This window comes from Lactuca virosa, chromosome 9 (assembly GCF_052849685.1).
Source record: "Lactuca virosa cultivar CGN04683 chromosome 9, Lactuca_virosa_CGN04683_v6, whole genome shotgun sequence".
Taxonomy (NCBI): domain Eukaryota; kingdom Viridiplantae; phylum Streptophyta; class Magnoliopsida; order Asterales; family Asteraceae; genus Lactuca; species Lactuca virosa.
In genome coordinates, this window is record NC_136434.1 from 252484539 (window position 1) to 252498293 (window position 13755).

Consider the following 13755-nt stretch of genomic DNA (forward strand, 5'->3'; position numbering starts at 1 on the left):
TTACATGCTTTTAGGGGGGAAATACAAGTCAAAATATGTTTGTCCTTTGGATACTTGCGTGTCTCATCCTTATTACTTGAATATGGTATAATATTTGCATAAAAATGTAAACATCACCACTCTTCACACAAAATTTTCGTGACATATAGACTCTTATTTGCAAAAATAACAAAATATAACTTATTTTGTGTTGAATATGTTAACCCGAAAATATGAGTTGTACAAACTACATATTTTTGGTAATTTTTACTAAAAATAGTTTTTCTAGTAGAAATGGTTATATTTTTAGTCATCACTGTTTTGGTGGGTTAAAACCCAAGTATATTATGTTTTAATAACATATATAAAAACTAAACAAGATTACAACTGGATATTTATATAATGTTTATATAAATAGCCTACACAAAAATATACAAGGCAAACAATAATGGGTATAGTTTGGGATTCACAAAACCATACTTTTATAACGTTTCAACGGTATAAATATTCCATTAAACAAGACAAAGGGAGTCGTACTTCACGTAAATCTGTTAACGCTCTAGTGAGACATTCTCTTCACCGTGCCTGCGTAGCGTACATTTTAAGTCCTGCATTATAACTAGAGTCTCCTAGAGGGAGAGCGAGATAGTTGTGTATAGATCTATACAGGATTGACAACCCCACACCTGAGATGTTCGCTACAGTTAGACCGGCAAGTCTAGGGTGACAAATATCTATCAATTCCGACGCCTGAAGAACATCGTACATGCATAACAGTGACATTAAGAATGGTTATAATAACTCACACAGGGATTAAAAATACTATCTCGGTTTACGGGAAGCTTACATTATATCGATTTTATAAAAATATATAAGACTACATACTACCTTTCAGTACATTATTGCTTACATTTCTTGTCTTAGGGTTTAAGACTACAGTTCACTTATAAGAAAATATTGGATCTTCTGGAAACATACATACATTATCATTTTGCAAGGAAAAAGATACAATAGACCTACGTATATTTTTAGTCTTGGATATTAGACTAACAACCCATTTTATAGAAAATAACTGATTTTCTAGAAGTAAACAAAACTATTTTAAACAAAGCAGTTACAAACTCTTTTCATACAAAATTCTTATGAACTCACCAACATTATTGTTGACGCTTTTCCAAAATCACTTGTATTCTCAGGGAACCAGTAATTAGGTATTTAAATCTTTTGAGATCAGGTGTTGCAGAATTATGGATTTCTATATTCAGTCATTTGTTGTGTAATTTTTTAACAAACACAGTATGTAAACTATGTAAACTTGTATTCTCAATGTATGTTGTATGGGTTGCTATGTTTCATTTATATTCAACTGTTATGATACTATACAATGACGTCAACCGCCCCCGGGCGTTTCCGTCGTCCTCGTTCGGGCGTGTGACAAATTTGATGTCACACCCCGAACCAGAACGACGGAAACGTCCGGAGGCGGGTGACGTCATTGTGCAGTATCATAACAATTAAATATAAATGAAACATAGCAAATCCAAACATCATACATAAAGATATCAAACTTACATTGTTTTACATCATGTTTATGTTCTCAAATTACACAAAAGAGACAATAGTGAGTAAATTCCAAACTACATCGAAATAATTCTGCATCCGCGTTCCACTAACCTGCTTACTAATTTCCTAAGAATACAAGTCGTTTGAAAAGCGTCAACATAAAATATGTTGGTGAGTTCATAAGCATTTTGTATAAAAATCTGTGATAGTTAGAAAACCAGAAAATCCAATATTTTCTTGTCAAAATAGTTGTAAGTCTTGTTTCCAATCAAGTATAGTTACATGTGTGTTTTAGTTTATCGTTTTCAAAATCGTATAAAATCGTTTTCCCCAGAAAATCCTATATTTTCTGTTGTACAAAATAGTAGTCTTAAAAACCCTAAGACTTGTGTAGTAAAAGCTTCGTTTAATGTATCCAAACAATAGTTGTTTATAATCAAAAGGTGTAACTTGCGTAAATTTCTAAATAATACTGTTATATTCTAAGTGAGTCATTATAACCATACTAATATGACAGAGTGCCTGTCCTAACGTTCTTCAGGCGTCGGTTTCGTTTAAGACATTTGTCACCCTAGACTGGCCGGTCTAGCTGTAGCGAACAAAGAAGGTGTGGGGTGTCAACCCCGTATAGATCTATACACAAATTCCCACTCTCCCTCCAGGAGACTCTGCTCATAACTCTTACAGGACTTTAAACGTACGCTAATATATATAGGTACAGTGAAGATGCGTCTGACTAGAATAATAACAGATATTTGTGCAAATAGTTGAAATCCGTTATTTATTAAATAAATAACAATAATTGTACTCGTTGACCAGATATTTCGTTTTCGTTTATTGAAAATAATCCACTTTGAATCATATTTATCAAAAATGACCCAATATTATCGATGATGACAAAAATGACCCTTCTTTTTATAATTTATCAAATAAAACCCCTATTTGTCAAAAGGTGTCATAAGTGGCCCAAAACTACGTGAATTGTTGAAAATGGCTCATTTCTTCTAAGATGCTCATTTTAGACTTATATTTAAGAAAATGTTCAAAAAGGCCCTTATTTATCCAAAAATTCCATTTTTGGTCCTTTAAAAATTTAAATGTTCAATAATTACTCAAATTTATCCCATTTTCCAAAATGATCCTTATATATATATATATATATATATATATATATATATATATATATATATATATACATGGCTGAAAGTGGTCCCCAAAATATTAATATTTCCATAATTTAACCACTTCCAAAATATTTTGTCCAACAACTTGTTTAAGCAAATCTTGAAACAATCCTTATGGTTTTTGTCATAACCATTTATGACTTATATTTTGTAACATACTAGTTCTTGTTTCTATACATAATTTGTAAAATATGGTTCAAATTCTTGAGACTTACACAAGATTTTGAGTTCTTGGACCAATTCATATGAAGTTTTCATAAGTTTAGCACATATATAGCTTAGCATACATGCATAACAAGCAAATATATCAAGATTTAAACAAGGATTTTACTAGCATAAGGTTATAAACACATAAGTTTAGCACATATATAGCTTAGTATCCTCCCCCAAAACAATGAAAACTCATAAATAGGGGTATGAAGCTCACCTTTGGCTAGAAAATAGTGTGGTGGGAGAGATGAGGAGAGAAATTTAGGGCCTAGAACACTTGAAGTGTTGGATGAACTTCTTGTGGATTTGCTAGCATAAGGTTATAAACACATAAATTTATGTCACAACTAGCATTTTAGCTAGGAAATTCTATTCCTGTGTAACCATTCAACTATTGTAAAACATATACTCTAAGTAAATCTCACTCAATGCTCATTTAGATTCACCATTCATGTTCATCAAAGAGTCTGAAGCCCTAAGATCCTTAAGTCCATATTGGACTAGGATTTCCTTATTGGGCCTAATGGGCCAATAAGCATCCAAATCAACCATTTTGGGCTTGGAAACCCTATTTGGATTCTAATTGGACCCACTTCCATAAAACTTAGCATTTTGGGCCATTTTGGGTCCAAAATAAATTAGTTTACCCTTAATGGGCCTTACTGGGCCATTGCTAATCCAATTAACCTTAGTGAGCCATAAACACATCCTTTTATTCTATTTGGGCCGTGAATGCTTCCAAGGGCCCAATGGGCCGAAATTTTTTATGTTTAGGTTCCAAAGATCCTAACTAAAGTTAATGGGCTCAAACTATTCCATCCCTACCTTTCTTGGCCCAAACTCTCGGCCCAACACCATTTAAAAAAAAAGAAAAAAAAAGAAATGAAATGAAGGGGGGGAGTTGACTTTGGAGGTGCCACCTCCATAATACACACCATGTATCAAGGCATGGTCTCTCATGTTCCCATGCTAGTCACCTCACCACTCTCTCCCCTCTCTTCTTCTACTTTCGGCCGAGAGCCAAAACACACACACACACACTCAAAAATCCTCTCCAAACATCTCTAAAATCATCCTCTTCTTCATCAAAGATCTCAAGGTTTTGTTTGTGCTTCAAGAGTAATCTTCAAGTTTTCAACTTCTTGGTAAGTGTTTATTATATATAAACACATATTATCCATCTTAATGCTAAAAATCTTTTCTTACATAACCTTCTTTCATGTTCTAACTCATTATAAGCCCCTAAGTTCGAAAACTACTCAAGGGAGTTTGCTAGGGCCGAAAATCACTTTATCTCTTTCCATTCTTCTTCAAAAACCAAAACATCAAGCTAAGGTGAGTTCATACCCCCTTTTTTTTGGTTTTTACATGATTTTTGGGGGAGAATGCAAGTAAAATGTGTAGATCTATGTGTTATATGCATGTCTTGTGTGATTTCTTAGATTATGTTGTAAAAACATGTTAGATCTTGACAAATCACGACTTCTTAAGTAACATTGAGTTAAGATCCATGAACCAAGACACCTTATACATCAAACTATCAAGTTAAAAGTGTTATATGTCTAAGATACAAAATTTAAGGCAAAAAATTTGTTAAGGGCCAAAACTGTCAAGTAAACAAAAGATAAGGGCAAAAAGTGACATTTATGTTTTTATAGGGACCAAACAGGTCCTATATGTATAAAAAGGTATTTTTATGTTAAACATACTTTAAAAAGGGCCAAAAATGCAAATTTAAGCTTAATGGGCCAAAACGTTTGGGCCTCACGGTTTGGGCCCAAAAATTGCGAAAAAAAATGAAGTTTTTGGGATTATAAATGTTATTTGAGTAAAATTTGGGTCATAAATGTAAATAAACCAATTTTAGGGGGTGAAAATATCATTTATTTTCAAATTGGATCAAAAATGTAAATTTTTCTAAAATTGGGCCGAAAGTGTAAATTTTTACAAACCAAGGGCTGAAAATGCACTTTTCTGCAAAACTAGGTCATAAATGTCAAAATACATACTTTTGGACTAAAACCGTGAATTTCTAGACATTCGGGACAAAATTGCAAATTTTTACAAACTATAGACTAAAATGTCATTTTTACAAAACTTTGGGCCTTAATTGAAAATTTGAGGCTTTGGACCAAAAATGTTGTTTTAAGAAAAAGGAGACTTTTTATAATAAGTTCGGTAAATCACGAGCTAAAAAAACAACGAAACAATACGAATGGACGGAATATATCGTTAAAAATTTTATTGGGCCTAATATTCATCTTACGTGGCCAATGGGCCTTAAGGGCCCATTCAGGTGTATATTGAGCCCAATATCTACCATGACATGTTTATTGGGCCTTTGTGACCCATTTACATGCTAATTGGACTTGGACTAAGATTGATACGCTTAGTAAATTTAACTATACTTTCACATAACTATTGAACTTTGTATACTTATAATTGGACCTTGGATGGATAACGCATAACATACACGTAAACATTAATCATAGTACGAAGGGTTGAGAATCTAGTGAGACGTGTCGGTTGGCACCTTGAGTATACAGTCGTAGCTTGTAGTTATAATCAGAGTCTCCTGGAGGGAGAGCGAGAGTTTGTGTATAGATCTATACGGGGTGACCCCCCACGCCTTAGCTGTTCGCTACAGCTAGACTAGGCCAGTCTAGGGCGACAAAACCTTGAGCAAATCCCGGCATTTGGAAAAATGTCAAGACAAGCAACCTAGTCATTACCATGTATGATTATAACGGCTCATGTTAGGATTCTATACCAAAAATATTAATACTTCGGAGATAATTTCTTCGATGGTGTCAATACAAAACAATTTATTTAACGATACAAGAACCTCGACATTATTATAAATCAGAAGATATCGGATTTTCTGGGTAAATAATCATTACTCAAAGATCGCTTACTTAGAACACAAGGAAATCTAAACTACAAATATATATATATATATATATATATATATATATATATATATATATATATATATATATATATATATATATATATATATATATATCACAACTATGAAATTCACACATGCATTATATACTTTATTTGCACAACATTTTCAGACATTTTACAGAAAATATCAGATTTTCTAGGTGTTTACGAAAGATACAAAGTTTTTATTCAACCATACTTATGAACTCACCAACATTATATATGTTGACCGTTTTCAAAATAACTTGTATTCTCAGGTAATCGTTAAGCTGAAAGATTTGCAAGTGCGTATGGTTTTGTTTTATGTAACAGCACTTATGTATTTTAACAATGTATTTGATGTGAACAACGTTGGTTGTATTATGTAATGTTGGTGATGAATGTGTTATGTTTCATGTATATTCATTGTGATGATTATTCAATTGTTAGTCACACGAGCCCCCGGACGTTTCCGCCGTCTGGTTCGGGGGTGTGACAATTTATGTGTGAGTAGAAGATTTAAAATAACTAAATGTATGAATCATGTAGCTAGGCATAATTTACTTACCAGATTTTAGGAAGAATTGTGAAGAAAAATGGTTCCTAGCACTTGGTTGAATGCTTGGGAGGGTTTACGGAGGATTCACAGAAGTGGAAATGAGTTTGGTGAAATGAGAATGGGGTTTACGCTCCTTCATCTGGGATAAGGGATTGATTTGATATTTTATTGGTTTACTGTTGGGTAATGACTATTACTAGAAGCTAATTCGTGAATATTTGGGATTTGCATTGGGAATTAGCCAATTACAGCTAACACTCACCGTAAACACATTTGAATTTGGGGGGGGGGGGTTTACGGCCAAAAGAGGTCCACCAAGGGTGGTTTACGGCCTAAGGGGGTCCATTAGGGTGTTTACGGCCTAAAAGTGGCCTAGAATGGTGTTCATGGTCAAGATTAGGTGGCTTAGGGTGGTTCACGGTCAAGATGCTCCTTAGGGAGGTGTTTACGGCCAACCTTATCCCACAAGAAGTAGTTCACGGTCAAGGGTTGGTGTTTTAGGGTAGTTCACGGCCAAATTGCTTCCTAGGGAAGTGTTCATGGTCTTAGTAAATTGGAAAATCTAACATGTTAGTTTTATTGTTTATGTGTTTAATACTTTGACGTAACTTATATTTCCTATTGTTTGCATTGACTTAGGAGACTTTAGGGTAGTATAATTCTCAAAAAAAATTACATTGCCAAAGCATAATAATAGTATAGCTATAACTATTACATATACGAGACTCCTTTGGTTTGGTTTTTGGACTTGAAATTTCCAGTTGTGACATTTGATTTAAAATATCATAAACTTTCACCGCTTTCATTAGAAAGAACAACTCTCTAACTATATTCTTCAGTTATGGTTCTATGATAGTAAGAGTACCCATAGTAGCAATTATAGCTTCGAAAATCCTCGATCGTTTCGTAATTTCTTTTGTAGACGGGACTTAAATAGCCTTTACATTTGAAATGTACCAAAACTTCGTTGCCTACCATTACTACGTATCTTTAGGAACTTACCCTTTATTGATTCACTTTAATTCGTGCTACCCCTTCTTATTTCAGAATATATCTTTTTCAGATTTAGTAGCCAACCCGGAAGTGAACAAATTGTTCCTAATCTCTTCTTTATCAGGCGACAAATTTACACTTAGCGCTGATTTAGAATGTGACTTAAGGATCAATGCGTACTTAGCACTCAATGCAGTTGATGCTTTAGAAAAACTTATAACGCACTTTTAAGTTAGATAATATCTAACTAGATAATCTTTTCAACTAGGTCGCCATGGTTGGATCATGATTTCCATGATCCTAATTTCTCACAATCTAGACTGTAGAACTCGAATTACGGAAAAAATAATTTGATTATAGCTAAAGAATTAGGCTATTCCCTTAAGGAATTAACCCAAAATAATCAAAGATCTCTTCAATTCACCACCACTCCAACTATACAATTGTATTCGGCTGAGTTCTAATAGAATACGTCACGAATTGAATTTTGGGATGAAATTCTTTCAACCGGGGGAGACTGTGACAATCGTCAAAATTCGAGTCGGTTCTAGATTTGAAAAACTTAGTTGCACATGTAGGCACGTAACATTCTATACTTTGTAACTAGAAGCTAAGTTATAACCTACTAGAGACTTGGAAACAAGTAGAATTGAAGGATAGTGTATATAGATTTCACATTGATATGTGAATTCTACCACTACTTAACTGTAATGAATATCCGTATTCGGGTCATTATTTGACTTGAACACCTTTTAATGAATCATATACACTCATTATGCACTTGAACTAGTAGTAGAAATTAGGTCGGGGTCTCGTAGGAACTTAAAGTCAAAGTTGAAACTATGACTAGTATACTTGATTCATCAACTTCACTTGAATCTCGGAACCACTACATAGAATTGTCAATAAACCGATAAAAAAAATTACAAATGTTATTTCTAACTTAAATAAGAGTTAGGAAACATAAAAATAATTTGAAGTCTCAAAGATTCAATTTATTTTGTTACTCAAAGTTTAATAAAATCCAAAAACCCCTAAATACCTAATTCTATAAACTTTAACCTCAAAAATTATATGAAAATAATTATGAACCTTACAATATCAATTTAAAATAATTAAATTCAGGGAAATATAATCAAGGAAAATAAAAATTTAAGTCATTAACATCTACCCTTAATTTATAAGCCAAAAATCAAGGTTTTATGAACAAAAACTAAGTTATGATGCATATTTTATAAAAACAAATCACATATAATCATAGGAGATTGAACTTTTATAAAAATAAAAGGGAGAGAGGGCATTATACCCCACAAATTCGGCGACCTCTCTCTCTCTCTCTCTCTCTCTCTCTTACTTGAAAACCCACATTTCCACTTAATTACTTCATCTCCCATACTCAACATCTTTATTTTTTCTCTCTAAAAACTTTTCTCTCCCTCTCCCTACCAAATCCGAACTTAGATAAATAATCTGTGGGAGAGATTTTCCCAGTCGATAATTCGTGAGTCTACATGAATCTCTGTATTTTGGTGGCCAATTTTGTTGGAGAGAAACCTCATAGAGATGACGAGAGAGATTGGGTGTCGAGAGAGATGAAATATCTCTTTTCTATATTTTCTTGTCTCTAAAACCCCACACTCTCCCTCTCTAAACACCAACCTCCAACCCATAAAATTCAGGAGGTATTTGGGTGTTTTTGAAGTTACATAACAAAGAAAAGGGTAAGAGCTTACATCTTTTAAAGATCCATAACAATTTATACAAGTTTCCTTGTTATTTTCATCTTTTATTTTCGGATTTTATGATCCTTTCTTGTCTTTGATATTGATGTTCATAGATTATCACTATAAACATGTTGGATGTTATGAAATTAGTGATAATCCATGATCAAACCAAAGTTGAGACCAAAGATGAACACATGCAAGCTCTAAACCATCATCAATGGTGATTTTCACACTTTCTTCTTGAGATTTTGAGTCTTTTGTACCTAAATCATTTCTAAAACATCAAGAGCTTATTTTTAACTTCATTGTCACACCCCGCTAAAGCGGAAATACAGGGCGTGACAATACAGAGGGTTTCATAGCAAAAGATAAAAATAACACCAACCATAGTATTAAAAAGCATTACAATTTACAATGAGTTGGAAAAACTTTTTAAAATAAATTACAATGTATTTGAAATATAACACATGCAAATGCTCCTACAAGTGATGTGTCTCTAAGTGCCTCTTACTAGATGATACCTGAAAAAGCATGTAAAATGAGCGGTCAACTACCGAAATAGTTGGTGAGTTCACAAGTTAAAAATAATATTGGTTTCATGAATCGAAATCAAAGTTTTGATATAAGTTTCCATAGATAAAAATTATATTGCTAAAATGAGTAAATAAGTTTGTATAAACAAAGTTCGTTGTCATCATGAGAAATAAAGTATGTTGCCCAAAAGAGATGTAACGTTCATATCGTCATGGGAAAAAAAAGTTTGTTACTAAAATTAGTAAAGAAGTTTCATTGCTAAAATGAGCAATCAAGTTCGTTGCTACAAGGAGCAAACAAGTTTGTTACTATAAGGAGCAACCAAGTTCGTTGCTAAAACAAGCAAATAAGTATCTAGTAAAAAAAGTTCGTTGTTATAATGAGATACAAAGTTTATTGCTATAATAACTAACGAGTTTGTATGTGTATGAGCAAACAATGAGTTCCAACCAAGCCTATGACTGATGCCCTATCAAGATCTATGCTTATCGGTTCATAGATTCTATGGTATCATGCACTCCAGCAATCGGACGAGTGAGGAGTTGTCAATTCCTAATAGCGCTATCCATAATGACCATTGGCTCCAAGAGTTAATGGTTGGATTAAAGTATAACGGGAAGGGACTTAAAACGATAAGGCCTCATGTTTCGTGTTGCATAGACATACATAGAGAAATATAGCAAAATATAGCAATCAAGTTTGATACAAATCAATTTAAATACAACGAACAAATAATAGTTTTTCAGATATGCTTTTCCACCCTAAAACATAAAAACTGAAAATAGGAGGAGACGTGAATACTCACAATATGCAAAATATAGTAATCAAGTTTATACGAGTCAATTAAATACAACGAACATAAATAATTTAGGACATGCTTTTCCACCCCAAAACATTTAAAAAACCGAAAATGGGGGGAGTCGTGAATACTCACAATGCTTTAAGATGATGCAAATGATGCCTTGAACTACGTTCCATTTGTACCACTATCGATTCCTACAAAAATGGTATTCGCTAATGAGTCTCTAATCGAAATCTAACACTAGTATACTTACTACTACAATAGAATTATGCCAATATTATGTAAAAATTTAATATTGATAAGTCACAAACATTTTTCTGTGAAAATTAAATTTCAATGAATCAATCTTTATATAACAATTTAAGTGGAAAATTCTCATTATTGAAATGTTAATATTTAACATTTTAAGAGGTGTTCCAATGATTAAATATTGAAGAACTAAATCAATTTAGTTCTAAAATTTCTCAAACTTTGTATTTCAGTTTCAAATGAAGTCAAGGATGTTAACATAATTTTTCTTGCATTTTTGATATGTCTAGCTATTTTTCACCATTTTAATTTCTTAAATAACCATAAAATCATGAAAAATACTAAACAGTTAACAAAAATTACCAAACTTCAGATTTTGGTTCTAACTACATTAAAATACTTCCAAATAAACTTTCATGGATTATAGATGTGTATAACCATTTTTCTTATATTTAATTCTCTAAATAGATAAAAATTCATGAAAAATAGCAATCGGTTAAGAAAATTTCCCAAACATTTTGTAATACTGCCATTACACATACTTAAGCTGGAAAAAATATGAAATTGGATTTGTAAACTGTTTAACCCAATTTTATGATTTTTGTGCATTTAAGTGTACTAAATCTTGGGAAAATAGAAGAAAAATAACATGCAGAAGAGAAAAATCATCAAAATTTTTATTTATCAGCCTAATATATTATAAGATTTTCTGGTAAATAGTCATGAATTTTGGATGAGTAAAAATATTTTTCCTGTTTTTAGTCCATTATAAACACAAAAATCATGGAAAAATAGATATGCATTTTGAAAAATTCCCAAAATATTGTTCTGGGTCTTACACATAATGTAGAAGCGGCAAAAAATAAGAGATGATATTTTCACGTTCCCTAAAGTGGTTTTATGATTTATTGGAACGAAATAAAAAGAAAATTCAAAATCATTTTACAGTAACAAAAATCAATGAATCTTCATCAGAGATGTTCATTGTCTTAAAGGGTCATCCACGAATTTTTCCAGAATTTATTTACTAGTGTCAGTATTATATATGCTTTAACACTCTATTTTCTTATTATTTTCATGTAAAAAATAAAGGAAATATATATTGAGCTGAAAATTTCCATATTGCATCTTCATACAATTTAATAGCAATGAATAATCGTCTTCTTTTTTTTAAGTTGAAAAACATGCCTAAAGGCTCAATAAATTATAGAGAAAACTTGGTTCTTGTGATTTTGGTAAAGATTATTGATGTTATTTTGAGAATTTTTGCAACATGTTACAAAGACTTTTGAATTAAGATCTTTTTGTTCCTCTTAATAAATGATGTTAAGTGCTCAAATTAATTTTCCTTGATTTTTAGTGATGAATAAGACCTTTGAACATGCAATACAAAACTAGTATTCACAAAAAAGCGTTGTTTGAGCAAAATCATATAGAAGAAAAATAGCATATAGAAGAGAAAAATCATCAAAATTTTATTTATCAGCCTAATATATTATAAGATTTTCTGGTAAATAGTCATGAATTTTGGATGAGTAAAAATATTTTTCCTGTTTTTAGTCCATTATAAACACAAAAATCATGGAAAAATAGATATACATTTTGAAAATTTCCCAAAATATTGTTCTGGGTCTTACACATAATGTAGAAGCGGAGAAAAATAAGAGATGATATTTTCACATTCCCTAAAGTAGTTTTATGATTTATTGGAACTAAATAAAAAGAAAATTCAAAATCATACTAAACAGTAAAAAAAAATTGATGAAACTTCATCAGAAATGTTTATTATCTTAAAGGGTCATCCACGAATTTTTCGAGAATTTATTTACTAGTGTAATATTTTATATGCTTTAACACTCTATTTTCTTATTATTTTCATGTAAAAATAAAGGAAATATACATTGAGCTGAAAATTTCCAGAATGAATCTTCATACAATTTAATAACAATGAGTAATCGTCTTCTTATTTTTTATGTAGAAAAAAATGCCTAAAGGCTCAATAAAGTATAGAGAAAACTTGGTTCTTGTGATTTTGGTAAAGATTATTGATGTTATTTTGATAATTTTTGCAACATGTTACAAAGACTTTTTGTGACAACCCGAACCTTTTTTCCGTTACCGTTAGCCAAATTCCATTAATAAAATTTTTATTTTATTGAGTCTCGTCGAATTCCTTTCGTTTGGAAAGTCATTTCGTTATATAATTGAACTTTATATATGAGTCGGGACCAAAACTACGCGAAATTTTGAGTTTTCCTTCGATCAAAACAACCATTCACGGCCTGACCTGAGTTTACGGCCGTAAACCCGTTTACGACCGTACACTCGTTTACGACCAACGACAGGTGGACCCCACCACCGACCATGAAAACCCCCTATAAATACGAGACCCTACCCCTCATTTACACTTTTCTGGCCGAAAACTCTCTCCTTCTCTCTCTAAACTCTTGACCGTAAACACAAAAAACACCCTCATTTCTCCCGAAAAATCATCAGGAACCACTTCTGGAGGTTGTTTAGGAGCATCTAAAACACGTTTTCATCGAATCCAGCATCCTTGTTCTTGAGTTTACGGCCGTACACGCTTTAAACCTTCAAAGGCCGTAAACCCTTCAAGAGGCTGCTCATGGCCGTAAACAGTTCACGACCGTAAACCCCCTTCACGGCCGCAAACCTTCCCTAAGCGGTGAATTAGACTGAAAACCCGTTTTCCTCGATTCAATCAAGTCCCGGTAACATTCCTTAACCGAAAGCAAGTGTTTTTCTAACAAATTATCTAACGAAATCGCTAATTTAGATACATATATGTATTTAATTGTTATTTGGATTCCGTTAAGTGTCACATACTACAACTCGAGGGTCTTCATTTCAGTTCGTTGGTTCGACGTTTTCACACAACTAACAGTGAGTTCATACCCCTACGCTTTTATGATTTTTAATGTTTTCAAGGGGGGAATACAAGCCAAACACAAATGATTTTGTGAACCAAAACAAAATGTTTTAACAAGTTTAAAACTTATGCAATTGATA